The sequence below is a fragment of the Diabrotica virgifera genome, chromosome 6 (genome assembly GCF_917563875.1).
Source record: "Diabrotica virgifera virgifera chromosome 6, PGI_DIABVI_V3a".
Taxonomy (NCBI): Eukaryota; Metazoa; Arthropoda; class Insecta; order Coleoptera; family Chrysomelidae; genus Diabrotica; species Diabrotica virgifera.
In genome coordinates, this window is record NC_065448.1 from 86771598 (window position 1) to 86783542 (window position 11945).

Sequence of the window (11945 nt, forward strand, 5' to 3'; positions counted from 1 at the left end):
AAACTGCAAAGACAATGAGAAGGTCCGTATGAAGTTAAGAAGAAAATAAATGACGTCATATACAGAATTAAGAAGTTGCCAAACGGTAAACCAAAAGTTATTTACATAAATCCTCTTGCACCATATGCTGGCTCCAATGAAACAGAAGAAGCCCGAGTCCTCCAACAGGAAATGAAAGATGCCGCGCAGCCAAGTTTTAAGGAATTTGTGTCAAATTACGTAGAAACAAAGAGTGCTAGATTCGGAGTGACCACAGAAGTTCAGCAAGATCTGTTTAGCGTTCCAGAAAACGTCTCTCTAGCCCACTGTGTTGCCCAAGACCTCGAGATGACTACAGGAATCTCGTCCGTATTCAATAGAAAGTTCGGCCGCCTGGACCAGTTAAGAAATCAGCAGCCTAAAACTGGAATAGTACTGCGATTGGAAGATGGTCCTCGATCTTTGCTGTATATGGTGACCAGGAAGTCTTATACGGACACGCCAAGCTACGAGAACATATGGCGTGCTCTAACTAATTTGAAGAAAATCGTGCGTAATTATGACATCAAAGATTTGGCTTTACCAAAAATAGCCCAAGCAGTAGAAAATCTGGATTGGAAGATTGTGAGAAGCATGCTTGAAGTGATCTTCAGAGAAACTTCAGTTAAACATGAATCCGAAGATGTCATACCCTTCAAAGACAGTAGACTGTTACTTCTTTTTTAGGGGTGTATGCAGAGCTGGAGAATCCTGTAGATTCCGCCATCCTGTGCCATCTAGAGTTGCTGATCGGGACGCTCAGATCTTAAGAGGGGAGCAGTGTAACAAAATAATTAATGACCAACCCTCGTATAACAGATCCCATCTCCACATACACATTCCACGTGGATCTTTCTAGATAAGACGCGATGTAGCGGGACGGAAAATGAGAAATTCTCCGAATGTCTGGACAATAACTAGAGATGAGCGTAGATGGTTCCAGAATAACGGCTGGGCTATAAATTAGGACGGATTTTGTAAATAGAGTTAGTTGAAAATATAAATTCGATCTGTAACTTGTATAACTAAATTCGTATAAACGAACTGAGAGTATTATTTTAAACCATAATCACGCTACAATAATTTATCGAAAAAAGAAAGAATGTTTGTGCACTTTGTACGCACGTAAGATACTTATTAAAATTAAATTAAAAATTTGTGTAAAAAATCTGACGTTTTTTAACTTTTCTACAATTCCTCAAGTGAAAAGCAATTGCGGGGAGGCTCCAGTTCATAAAAAATATCGTATTAACGTTATCTTTAATTTTTGGTATTATTTTAAGTAATAAAATTAGTTTAATATTTAAATAAAAATATAGTTAAAATGTTTAAAATATATTTGTTTCATTGAAATCATAATAATAGAAGTATAACTTCTTACGTGCGTACAAAGTACACACACTCTTTTTTTTTTCTATAGTAATAAGTCCAAAAATATATATAAAAACTATTTAAAAAGTCGGTAAAACTATAAACTCACTTTTGCCTCTGTTCTCACAACTTTTAAAACATAACTTAACAACTATAACACATTCTTTAACCACAGCCGCCATATTGACATGCATAATTTTTGACATATCATCAAAATGCCCAATCAGAGCGAACGTATAACGTATCTGCGCCTTCTGCGCGTAGCGCCAACAATTTTTGATGAATTCGCGCCCAATCATTTATATATAACAATAAAATAACATTTACTCTAAATCGCGCCTGAAAAAGTATAACTTCAAAAAAATTCTTAGCAAAAATGTAGCTTCTAAAAACTAACGAAAAAAATGGTATATGTATCTAGGGATGGGAAAAACCTACCGGTTTTAACCTAAAACCGGTTTTTTTACTTCGCAATTACCGGTTTTACCGGTTGCTTTTTTGTCCCGGTTATAACCGGTTTTTTCTCTTTAAAGTAAAAACCGGTTATTAGGTTTTTACAGTGATTAGGATTAGGTTAGGTATTATTTTGGATCCCGATCATAATTATTATTCTCAAATAATTATTCCAAACAAAACCATAATTCAAATTTTATTTTATAAATGCAGAAGCAAACTGAAAGTGCAAACTCACATCAGCCAGAAACAAGTTTTATTATAATATTTCGTTGAAAAGGTATTTGTAATCATAATATTTACATAAGAAGTCATCTGGTCGAAGTAGACGCAAATCATCTATTTTTCACACTTGCCTCTTGACATTGACAGTGGGTGAATGACTTTTCCTGATTACCAAAAATATTGTTCTGACTATGAATATCGAATTGACTACGAATACGAATCTCCAAGGATTTTACTACGTTTTCACAACGATACACCCATACAGGAAGTATTAAATCAGTTAAAATGTACCTATTATACAAATATACAAACGTGCTAAAAGAAATATATGATAAATTTTTTTTGATGGTAGTAAAAATAAAAGATATATTGCATTATCCAATTTATTTTTAAGTCAAATATTTATGATGATATTATTTTTTTTAAATCCCATTTGAAAGAGTCTGGGAAATTTTTTATAAGTTGAAATGGTTGGGTTAAATTGTATATTATTGCAATATGTTTATATTAATCTTACGCTATATTATATTTAATAATAGTCAATAAATATATAATAATAATAAAATAATAAATAAATATAATAATTAATAGAATAAATTGGTTTTATTAAAAATTGTGTTATTTATATTGATATTGATGTTCTTTCGATGGTACTAATTTTGATCATATTGATATCGAGTATCGAGTCGAGTGGAGTATCGCAAACTAAAGTGCATTGTAAATTTAACCTATTGGATTAAAAAACCGAAAACCGGTTTTTTGGAAAAACCGGTTTTTTTTTGGTCGGTTATAACCGCCAGGTTAAACCGTAAGCAAAAAAACCGGTATAACCGAAAACCGGTATTTTGTCAAAAACCGCCATCCCTATTCCAAACCTAACAACGTGCTGTACGCTGTACCTTCACGTACGTAAGCGAAAATCCGTGCACATATTAGCGCGCATTTCAAAACCTCGCCTGCTTCGTAGCGCATAAATGAGCGACAAGCAATAGAAGTATTACAATAAATTACAAACACATTTTGTATTTTACTTTGTGAATAACCAGTAAAAGTGATTACAATTTTTTTAAATGAGAATTATCAAGATAACTAATATTATTACTAGTCATCCAAATAATTGTTTTGATTGGTATCTCGTTTACGTATTTTAAATACTTTTATTAAATTTATGGAATCTATTATTTTTAATTTAAACATAAATTAACTATGCTGGTATTTTATTATTTCGTAAGAAGTTTGTGTTAACAGATCTACCTATTTATTGAATCACAAAAATCTTTGTTGGAAACAAGAATCATAATAATATTTCGAATAACTTTGGATATACTAGAAAATATATTAAACTAGAAAAATTTAGTAATAAAAAATCTTGCATCGCTCTTTGATGTTGGGCAAAGTCATTTAGAGAGTTGAGAAACACAACAAAGAAATGCACGAAAAGCAAAAAAAAAGAAAAGGGACAGAACAATTATTGTTCACAAAAAATGGGAGCCACTGTTTTAAAATTTTTTAATCCCTAAAAAGTTAAATAGGATTCTCATGATACAAAAAGAAAGACTAAATGGAAGGACCAATATAAATTTCATATTTATACTTCTAGTAAACAGAAGCATTGAAGTCTCCCTAATACAATGATTCAGTCAATGGATGCGTTTGGACGACCATAGCGGCTGACTGTCAGCAGAAATCGGCTAAGTGGTTGTATCCAGCTGTGATACGGAAAGCTTAGTAAATCTCTCAGGCAGCGACTGACTTCCAGCGGTGACGTCTGACAGCTACTGCTGGCTCAGCTGTCCAGCCGCTGTGGTCGTCCGAACACACCCAATGCTAAAAACCAGAATTATCACAGCTAGTATTGGCAGAGGACCTGTGACTGTGACAGCATTAAAGGGGTGCTCTCAAGGGGTATTTATATCGCCCCTGCTGTGGTGTCTGATCGTGGACGGCCTCTTTTCTAAGTTGTATGATTCTGGTCTTACAACTCAAGGTTACGCAGATAACCTAGTTGTTAGAGTTAGGGGCAAGCGTGACCAGACTATATCTAGTCTCATGCTCATCAAACTGTTCTTAACGAAATTAAAAGTTGGTAATCAAAAAGGGCTTAAATGTCAACCTCAGCAAAACGACTTAGATACCACTCACAAGGAGACGTAAATACAATTTACACATCTGGGGTTCCTAAATCAAAAGCTCACCTGGAATAGTTATATTGCAAAAGTCTTATCCAGAGCCTTGGTGGCTAGTTGGACCTGCCACAAGTCATTTGGAGAGACTTGGGGCGTAAAATAGAAAATTTCCTACTGGTAATATTTATTTATTTATTTAGCGTATGGCTACATCACAGTTTTTGCATATAAATACAGAGGAAAATATATTACAAGTAATTAGTCAAGGAGTTTTCTTCTTAATATCAATTAGACTTCGTTTTCTGTAGGTTTCTTGTCAATATCGTTTTCTCTCTGTTCAGAATCTGGCATTTTGGCACTGATCCCGAGTTCTTTCGTTAATTGGCACTTAGAAGGTCCATTTCCTAGTATTGTGGTCTTTAATAACGTTAAAAACTGTGATTTCTTTCTACCAGGAGATTTTGGGAAATATTGTCTGGCGCCTCTTTTGCTAGTTCATTTAGATTATCCAGGGTGCACATGCAGTATTCTCCCGCAGACTCGAACTAGCTTTACACCCCCGCTGGTCATATAAAAAAAAGTAAAAAAATGAAAAAAATATTTTTTATGACGAGCTGCTCATATAAAACGATTATTAGGCCCATGGTCACATATGCATAACTCTTGTGGTGGCCACAACAACAACAAACAACAGCTAACACCAAGCTGCAACAAGTGCAGCAGCTAGAGTCTCTCTAGAATTCCACTGGATTCTAAAGACAGGCAGACAGAAGCCATGCTAGTTAAATTCGTCTTTTTCACTCTTTGAATCGATCATAATAATCATCAAATGGGTGAAGAAGTTGAACCGAAACTGGAAGAAGGTTCACTAAACTATGGTGTGGTATTAGGATGGATCTAGTATAGATTAAAGGGCAGAAATGAGAGTTGCTGTGCCCAATTTTAGGCTATCCAAACCTCTTAGAAATGCCCCAACTATTTTTCAGGCAGAAATACATGCCATAGACATTAGTGCTCAAGAATGTATCAACTGAGACACTCATAGGGCAAAAAGTCTTTATTTTATCAGGCAGTCAAGCTACCTTACAGGCTCTAGAGTCATTTAGTTGTAAGTCAAAGTTGGTTTGGGACTGTAAACAATCCCCCAAGAAGCAGGCAGAACGCAACGAAGTAACTTTGATGTTGGTGCCAGGTCACAAGGAAATTGCAGGAAATAAGGAAGCTGATGGCTTTGTAAAAGAAGAGGCTAATATCCCCTTCTTAAAATCAGAGAGGAACTCCGGACCTGGGAACTCAACCAACTACAAATTATATCGACACCAGGACAAAGGCAAGCAAAAAGGCTCATAAAAGTGTTGCCTACTACATCAAACCACCTTCTCGAAATGAATAAAAAATATATCAAAATGATTATCACTTTCTTACTGGTGATTGTCATCAGAGATACCATCTCAAAAAGATGGGCAAATCAGATAGTGAGCAAACGACTAAAATGCCTAGAAGAGGTCCGTCTAATGCCCTCTGACATAGGAAACAAGTCACCTAGGAGGCTAATCAACTTCGTCAGAAGTATTGGCATCTTAAAGTTATATCTATAGCATTAGAATTTAACTAGATTAAAGTATGCACAAAAGATCTCTATACAGTGATGAGCGCGCTAATAACCGGCAAAATAGCTCAAAAGATGGAAAATATAATACATTGCGAAACAAAAAGGGATGAAACTAGTGGAGGTGGAAAATATCGTTATAAACGTCTAAAATAACATCACATTACATAGTTTCCCACCTTTAGACGTATGAGAGGAGTATGACAACTGTCACTGTGACAGTAGAATTTTATAAAATACTCCTGTCACAGACGTCTAAAGGTGGGAAACTATGTAAAGTAGTGTTAATTAATACGTTTATAACGATAATTTCCACCTCCACTAGTTTCATCTCTTTTTGTTACGCAATGTATTATGTTTTCCATCTTTTGAGCTATTTTGCCGGTTATTAGTGTGCTATCAGTGCTATGTCAGTGGTTTCTTCATTTTGGGTGGACATTTGGAGAAGTAGTTGGCAAAGACTATCGAGATGAGTGCCAAGTTTCCTTCTTGCCTTCCTTATTTATTTTTCATAAATTCGGAAGATAGTTTTGTTAAGACATTGTTTATGAAACGATATTTTAATTTTTATAATTGATGCTGATTCTTTGGTAGAATCTATTAAAAATTTAAATTTAGCTTTAAAAGTAAGAAGAATAAAATTGTTAATTGACACTGGAAGTACTAAATCAATTTTAAAACCGAGTATTGCTGAACAATTTTATTCCGGTTGTACATTTCTTTCCAACGTTTCAATTTCTACTTCTCTCGGTACGAAAAATATCAAATACGAAGCCGCGATACCAGCTTTCCGAGAATTTAACAGAGATAACATATTGTACTTTAGGTTGTATGACTTTCATGACTATTTCGACGGCATTGTAAGTATCAACGACCTATTATCCATAAAGTTTAACATTGACCTTAATAATAAATAATGTCTTGTTACCAGTAACGCAATAATCCCTATTAAACTTAGAAAACCATCTGATAAAAAGTTTGAAATATCTGTTGGCCCTTATGAAAAGATTTTAAAGGAAGTCTCTGCGACGGTACCAAACGGTGAAATAATAATTTATAAATGTAGCAATGCTAACTGTAGCAAATAGTGCTTTAGCTTTAGTAGAATTTGTTAATGAAACAAATCAAAATTTATCTATAACTTTACTAAAACCCTTAAACGCTATGCCATACAAATCTGATGTTTATCAATGTTATAAATTTGAATTTTTTAATAGACAAAATAAAAAATAATAGATAATAAACTACGCGACTTAGGCGATTTACCGCAACTTTCAGAAGGAGACCTTGACGTCTTACTAAATGATAGACCAAAAATAAAATAAATATTATTTTGGACATACAAGTTCGACCCCCTTTCGAAAATCCAGAAAGAGAAGACTCAGATATAGAAACCTGTCATACTTCTTTAGAAAATCGCATTCTAGGTATACCCATAATTGATAGAGCCTTAAATATTTATAAAAATCAAATTATATTAACAGGTAAAGAAATAAATAAAATAAAATGCAAAAATGAAAATATATTTGATAATAATAGATTTTATGTTACTTTACCCCAAAGAAAAAATATTGAAGAAACTATTTTTAAATTTGTAAAAGAATATATAGATCCCAAAAAGACTTATGCTTTGTATTTTAGAGAAAATATTTTACCAGAAACTTTTGTAGTAATAGTTCAGAATTATTTTAAAAATTCTGCATTTAAACTTATACATTCCACAAAATTTTTAACCGACATAATAAATGCGCAGGAACAAAAAAAATTAGAATATTATCATGTACACAAAAAAGGACATCGTGGTATAAATGAAGTGAAAATGTCCCTAGGATCACGTTACTATTGGCCAAAAATGGCAGAAGATATCGAACAATTTATAAATAATTGCGAAACCTGTCTGAAAATAAATATTATAGAAATCCTCCAATTATAAAATTTTTAAAGGTTTCATTCTACATTAATAGAATGCTTTCGATGTATTAGAGAGGAAAATAAAGAATTAACCTCTAATCAATTAATAAAACATGCTATTCTAAATTATAATAATTCAATTCATTCTATCACTAAATTCACCCCATTTGAAATAATAAAAGGACATATTAATAGTCCAAATCCTTTTGACTTGGATGATAACCTTATACTATCGTACTATGTACAAAATCATAAAAAAGCAAGTAAACAGTTATATGAAATAATTAAAAGTAGAAACGAAGAATCAAAAGAAAAAATAATTTCTAAATTAAGTGAAAATCGAAATGACCCTACAGGTTTTTCTAACCAAAAAGCATACGTCAAAACAAAATTGCGCGACAAAAAGGCACCAAAATTTAAAAAGTTTAATAAAGGGAAATACCATAAAAATATAATCAGAAAACCCAAAATAAAACCAAAAATATCTTTTTAGGAAAACGAAAATCCGGACAACGTGTTTGCTGATATTCCTGGCACTTCAACACAGATGTGAAGGAGAAGATGTAAAAATTACTCCTATAACGAATCCTTTGTTAGCCATATTATTAGGACTCTGTAAAATTATCTACACTAAGCATACCTTTATACACTATCTAGATTTAAGAGAAGTAACTAAACAGATAACTAGTTTAACTAATCATTTTTATAGCCTTAAGAATAGTCTAATAGTAAGTAATGCTTCTAACCTTATATCTTTTCATAACTTAGCTGAACAAATGACAAAAAAACCGAATTCATAATAAAAATTCTCAAAAGAAAATTTGAAAATTTAAATCCACATATTCGCTCTAAAAGAGGTTTAATAGATGGAATAGGCAAAATTAATAAATGGGCTTTTGGAACTTTAGTTGCCGACGATGGAGAACGATACGATAAATCAATTAATATTTTACAATTAAATCAGAAAAATGTAATTCATGAACTTAACCTTCAGTCAAATTTGTACAAAAAGCTTGTTAATAATTATAATCAGTCTTTATCTGTGGCAAAATCAACAAAAATTGCAAGACAATATTGAAAAATTAAAATTTTCTTTAGAAACCAAAATAATCACTTTAGATAATTATATACCTTATCAAAGTATCTTTTACCAAATTAATCTTAATTGCCAAAATTTAATAACATTTATTGACAATATTGAAAATTCCATCGTTTTCTCTAAATTAAATACTCTTCACAATTCAATAATATCTACCCAAGAAATCTCAGAAATTATGTCATATTTATTGCATGTGAAGAGTACAGGGGAAAAACAAGGAATGTCACTTTTTCACTAATTTTGTCTTTTCTCGCCATGTGGTAGCAAAAGCTGAGTACTATCGACTAGACTATCGATTCAGAACAATAACCAGAAAGATCAGTCAATATAAATTTTCTAAAAATTTGTATCCAGGCGAAGGACCAGGATTGTCCGCACGCCACTGAACAAAAATATGGATGTCAGCAGTTTTTTGGTGCATTATTAAATTTATAAATTGATGTAGATTAATTTTATATGAAGATTATAGCATAAGAACTGCTAGAATTCTGCTAAGAATCTCCTAAGTGGTTTTTAGATACCTTTATTGGTGATTATCTCAATATGTATAAATGTGGCATTCCTTGTTTTCCCCCTGTACTCTTCATATATACAAAGAAGAATAAAATCGCAAAATTTAACAATGTACTAACATACTATCTGTTTCTCAGTACCCAAGTAACCTTTTATGAATCCAAGCTTATATTCGCTATCCATGTTCCTATATTCAAATAAAAAAATTACGACTTCTTCCATGTTTACCCCGTAATACAAAATCATTAAACATATATTCCTCAATATCCCTACTTGACAAAAGGAGAAAAATCACTATCGATAAAAGAAGAATGTCCCATTCTCGAAACCAGATACTACTGCCAACAGGACTACAACCAAAGAGATACCTGTACCTATAAATTAATTGATGGACGTAATGCAGAGAAATGTTCATCATCATTCTCTTTGCCTTATCCATATGCGGGATCGGCTTCCCTAATTGCATTTCTCTACACAATTCTATCTTATGCCATATAGTCATATCAATGTTAATCCCCTTTACCAACATGTTCTGCCTTATCGTCTACCCCCAGGTCTTCTTTGGTCTTCATCTCCTACTCTTTCCAGGAATCTGCACTTCAGCTATTGTTCGTATTGGGTGATTAACGTCTCGACGTTGAACATGACCAAACCATCTTAACCTATGCTCTCTCATTTTGGCATCATTTGGTGCCACACCTAGACTTCACCTAATATACTCATTCCTAATTTTATCCTTCTTTGTCACTCCACTCATCCGTCTAAGCATTCTCATTTCCGCCACATGCATTCTTTCTTTTTCACTGCCCAACATTCAGTTCCATACATCATAGCCGGTCTTATGGCTGTTTTAAAGAATTTTCCCTTCAGCTTCATTGGATTTTTTCTATCACACCACACACCACTCGCTTCTTTCCACTTCATCCATCCAGCCCTAATTCTACTGCATGCATCTCCATCTATTTCTCCATTACTCTGTAATACCGATCCTAGGTACTTAAAACTATTGCTTTTCACAATCATTTCACCATCCAAAGGTACCATTTTATTTGTAGTAACTTCATCTTTAGATGAACATTCCAAATACTCTGTTTTTGTCCTACTAAGTTTTAAACCTTTTTCCTCCAGTTTGTCTCCACTCTTCCAGTTTTTGTTCTAAGTCTCTTTCACTATTTCCTACTAACACTACATTATCAGCATGCATTAGGCACCATGGAATGCTACCCTGTAATTTCGCTGTTATCTGGTCCAAAACTAATGAGAATAAATAAGGACTAAGCACAGAGCCTTGGTGCAGTCCTACTTTAACCTGAAATTTATCAGTCTCTCCTACACCTGTCCTAACACTAGTCGTTACTCCCTCATAAATATCTCTCACAATCTTCACATATTCGCCAGGGACTCCTTTCTTATTGAGTGCCCACCACAGAATCTCTCGAACTCTATCATATGCTTTCTTAAGATAAATGAATACCATATGAACGTTGGTCTCTTTATTCCTGTATTTTTCCATCAGTTGCCTTACAAAGAAAATTGCATCTGTTTGTTATTATTATTACACTTCCTCGTTTGTTATTCTGGTAACCATTGCTGTTACTGTCTCCGTTAACTCCACAGGCTTTCTATCAAATTCTTCATTTAATAGACAGCCAAAATGCTTTCTCCATCTCTTTTTGACATCCTTTTCATGAATCAGTATTTTATTATTTTCATCTCGGATACATCTATTCTGATTAAAATCTCTTGCTTTCTTTGCTTTCTGTTTGGCTACTTTATATATCTTTGCTTCGTCTTCCCTGGTTTCAAGTTGATCGTATATGTTTGAATACGCTTCTGCTTTAGCTTTTGCTACTGCTACTTTCGCTTCCTTTTTGGCGACCATATAGTTTGAAGATCTGTGTCCGATCTGGTTTCTTGCCACTTTTTATATAATTTTTCCTTCTCTTTTATTTTTCCTTGTACTTCATTTGACCACCACCAAGTCTCTTTATCCTCAAACTTCTTTCCTGACGTTTTCCCAAGTAATTCAATAGCCGTCTCTTTAATAATGTTGGCCACTTTTCTCCAAATTGTGTTAGGGCTTCCTTTCATATTCCAACATATTTTTTCTACTATTCTTTCCCTGAATAGACCTTCTTTCTCATCTTTTAGCATCCACCACTTGATTTTTTGTGGTCCTCTCCGATATTTTTGTTTAGTTTCGCTTTTTTACTTCGATGTCCAGAACAAGCAGCTTATGTTGTTGGCTTACTGTCTCACTAACTATTACCTTGCAGTCCTTGCATTCACGTATGTTTTCTTTCCTTATCATGAAGTAGTCTATTTGAGATTGATGTTGTCCACTTTTGTAGGTAATAAGTTGAGTTTCTCTATTTTTAAAGAATATGTTAACAATTGCCATATCCAATGCTGTTGCTAATTCAAGCATGTCATCTCCAGCTTCATTTCTAGTTCCAGAGAAATGTTACGCCACTGAAATAAATCTACAAGAACCCATTATTAACACGTTATGGATAACCAAATCTTGATAATTCCGTCCAGTACTGTCAAATTCATCTCAAAATGTGTGTCCAATTCGTTTTTGGAAATAAAAGAACCTTCGTTAATAGAAATCCCACCA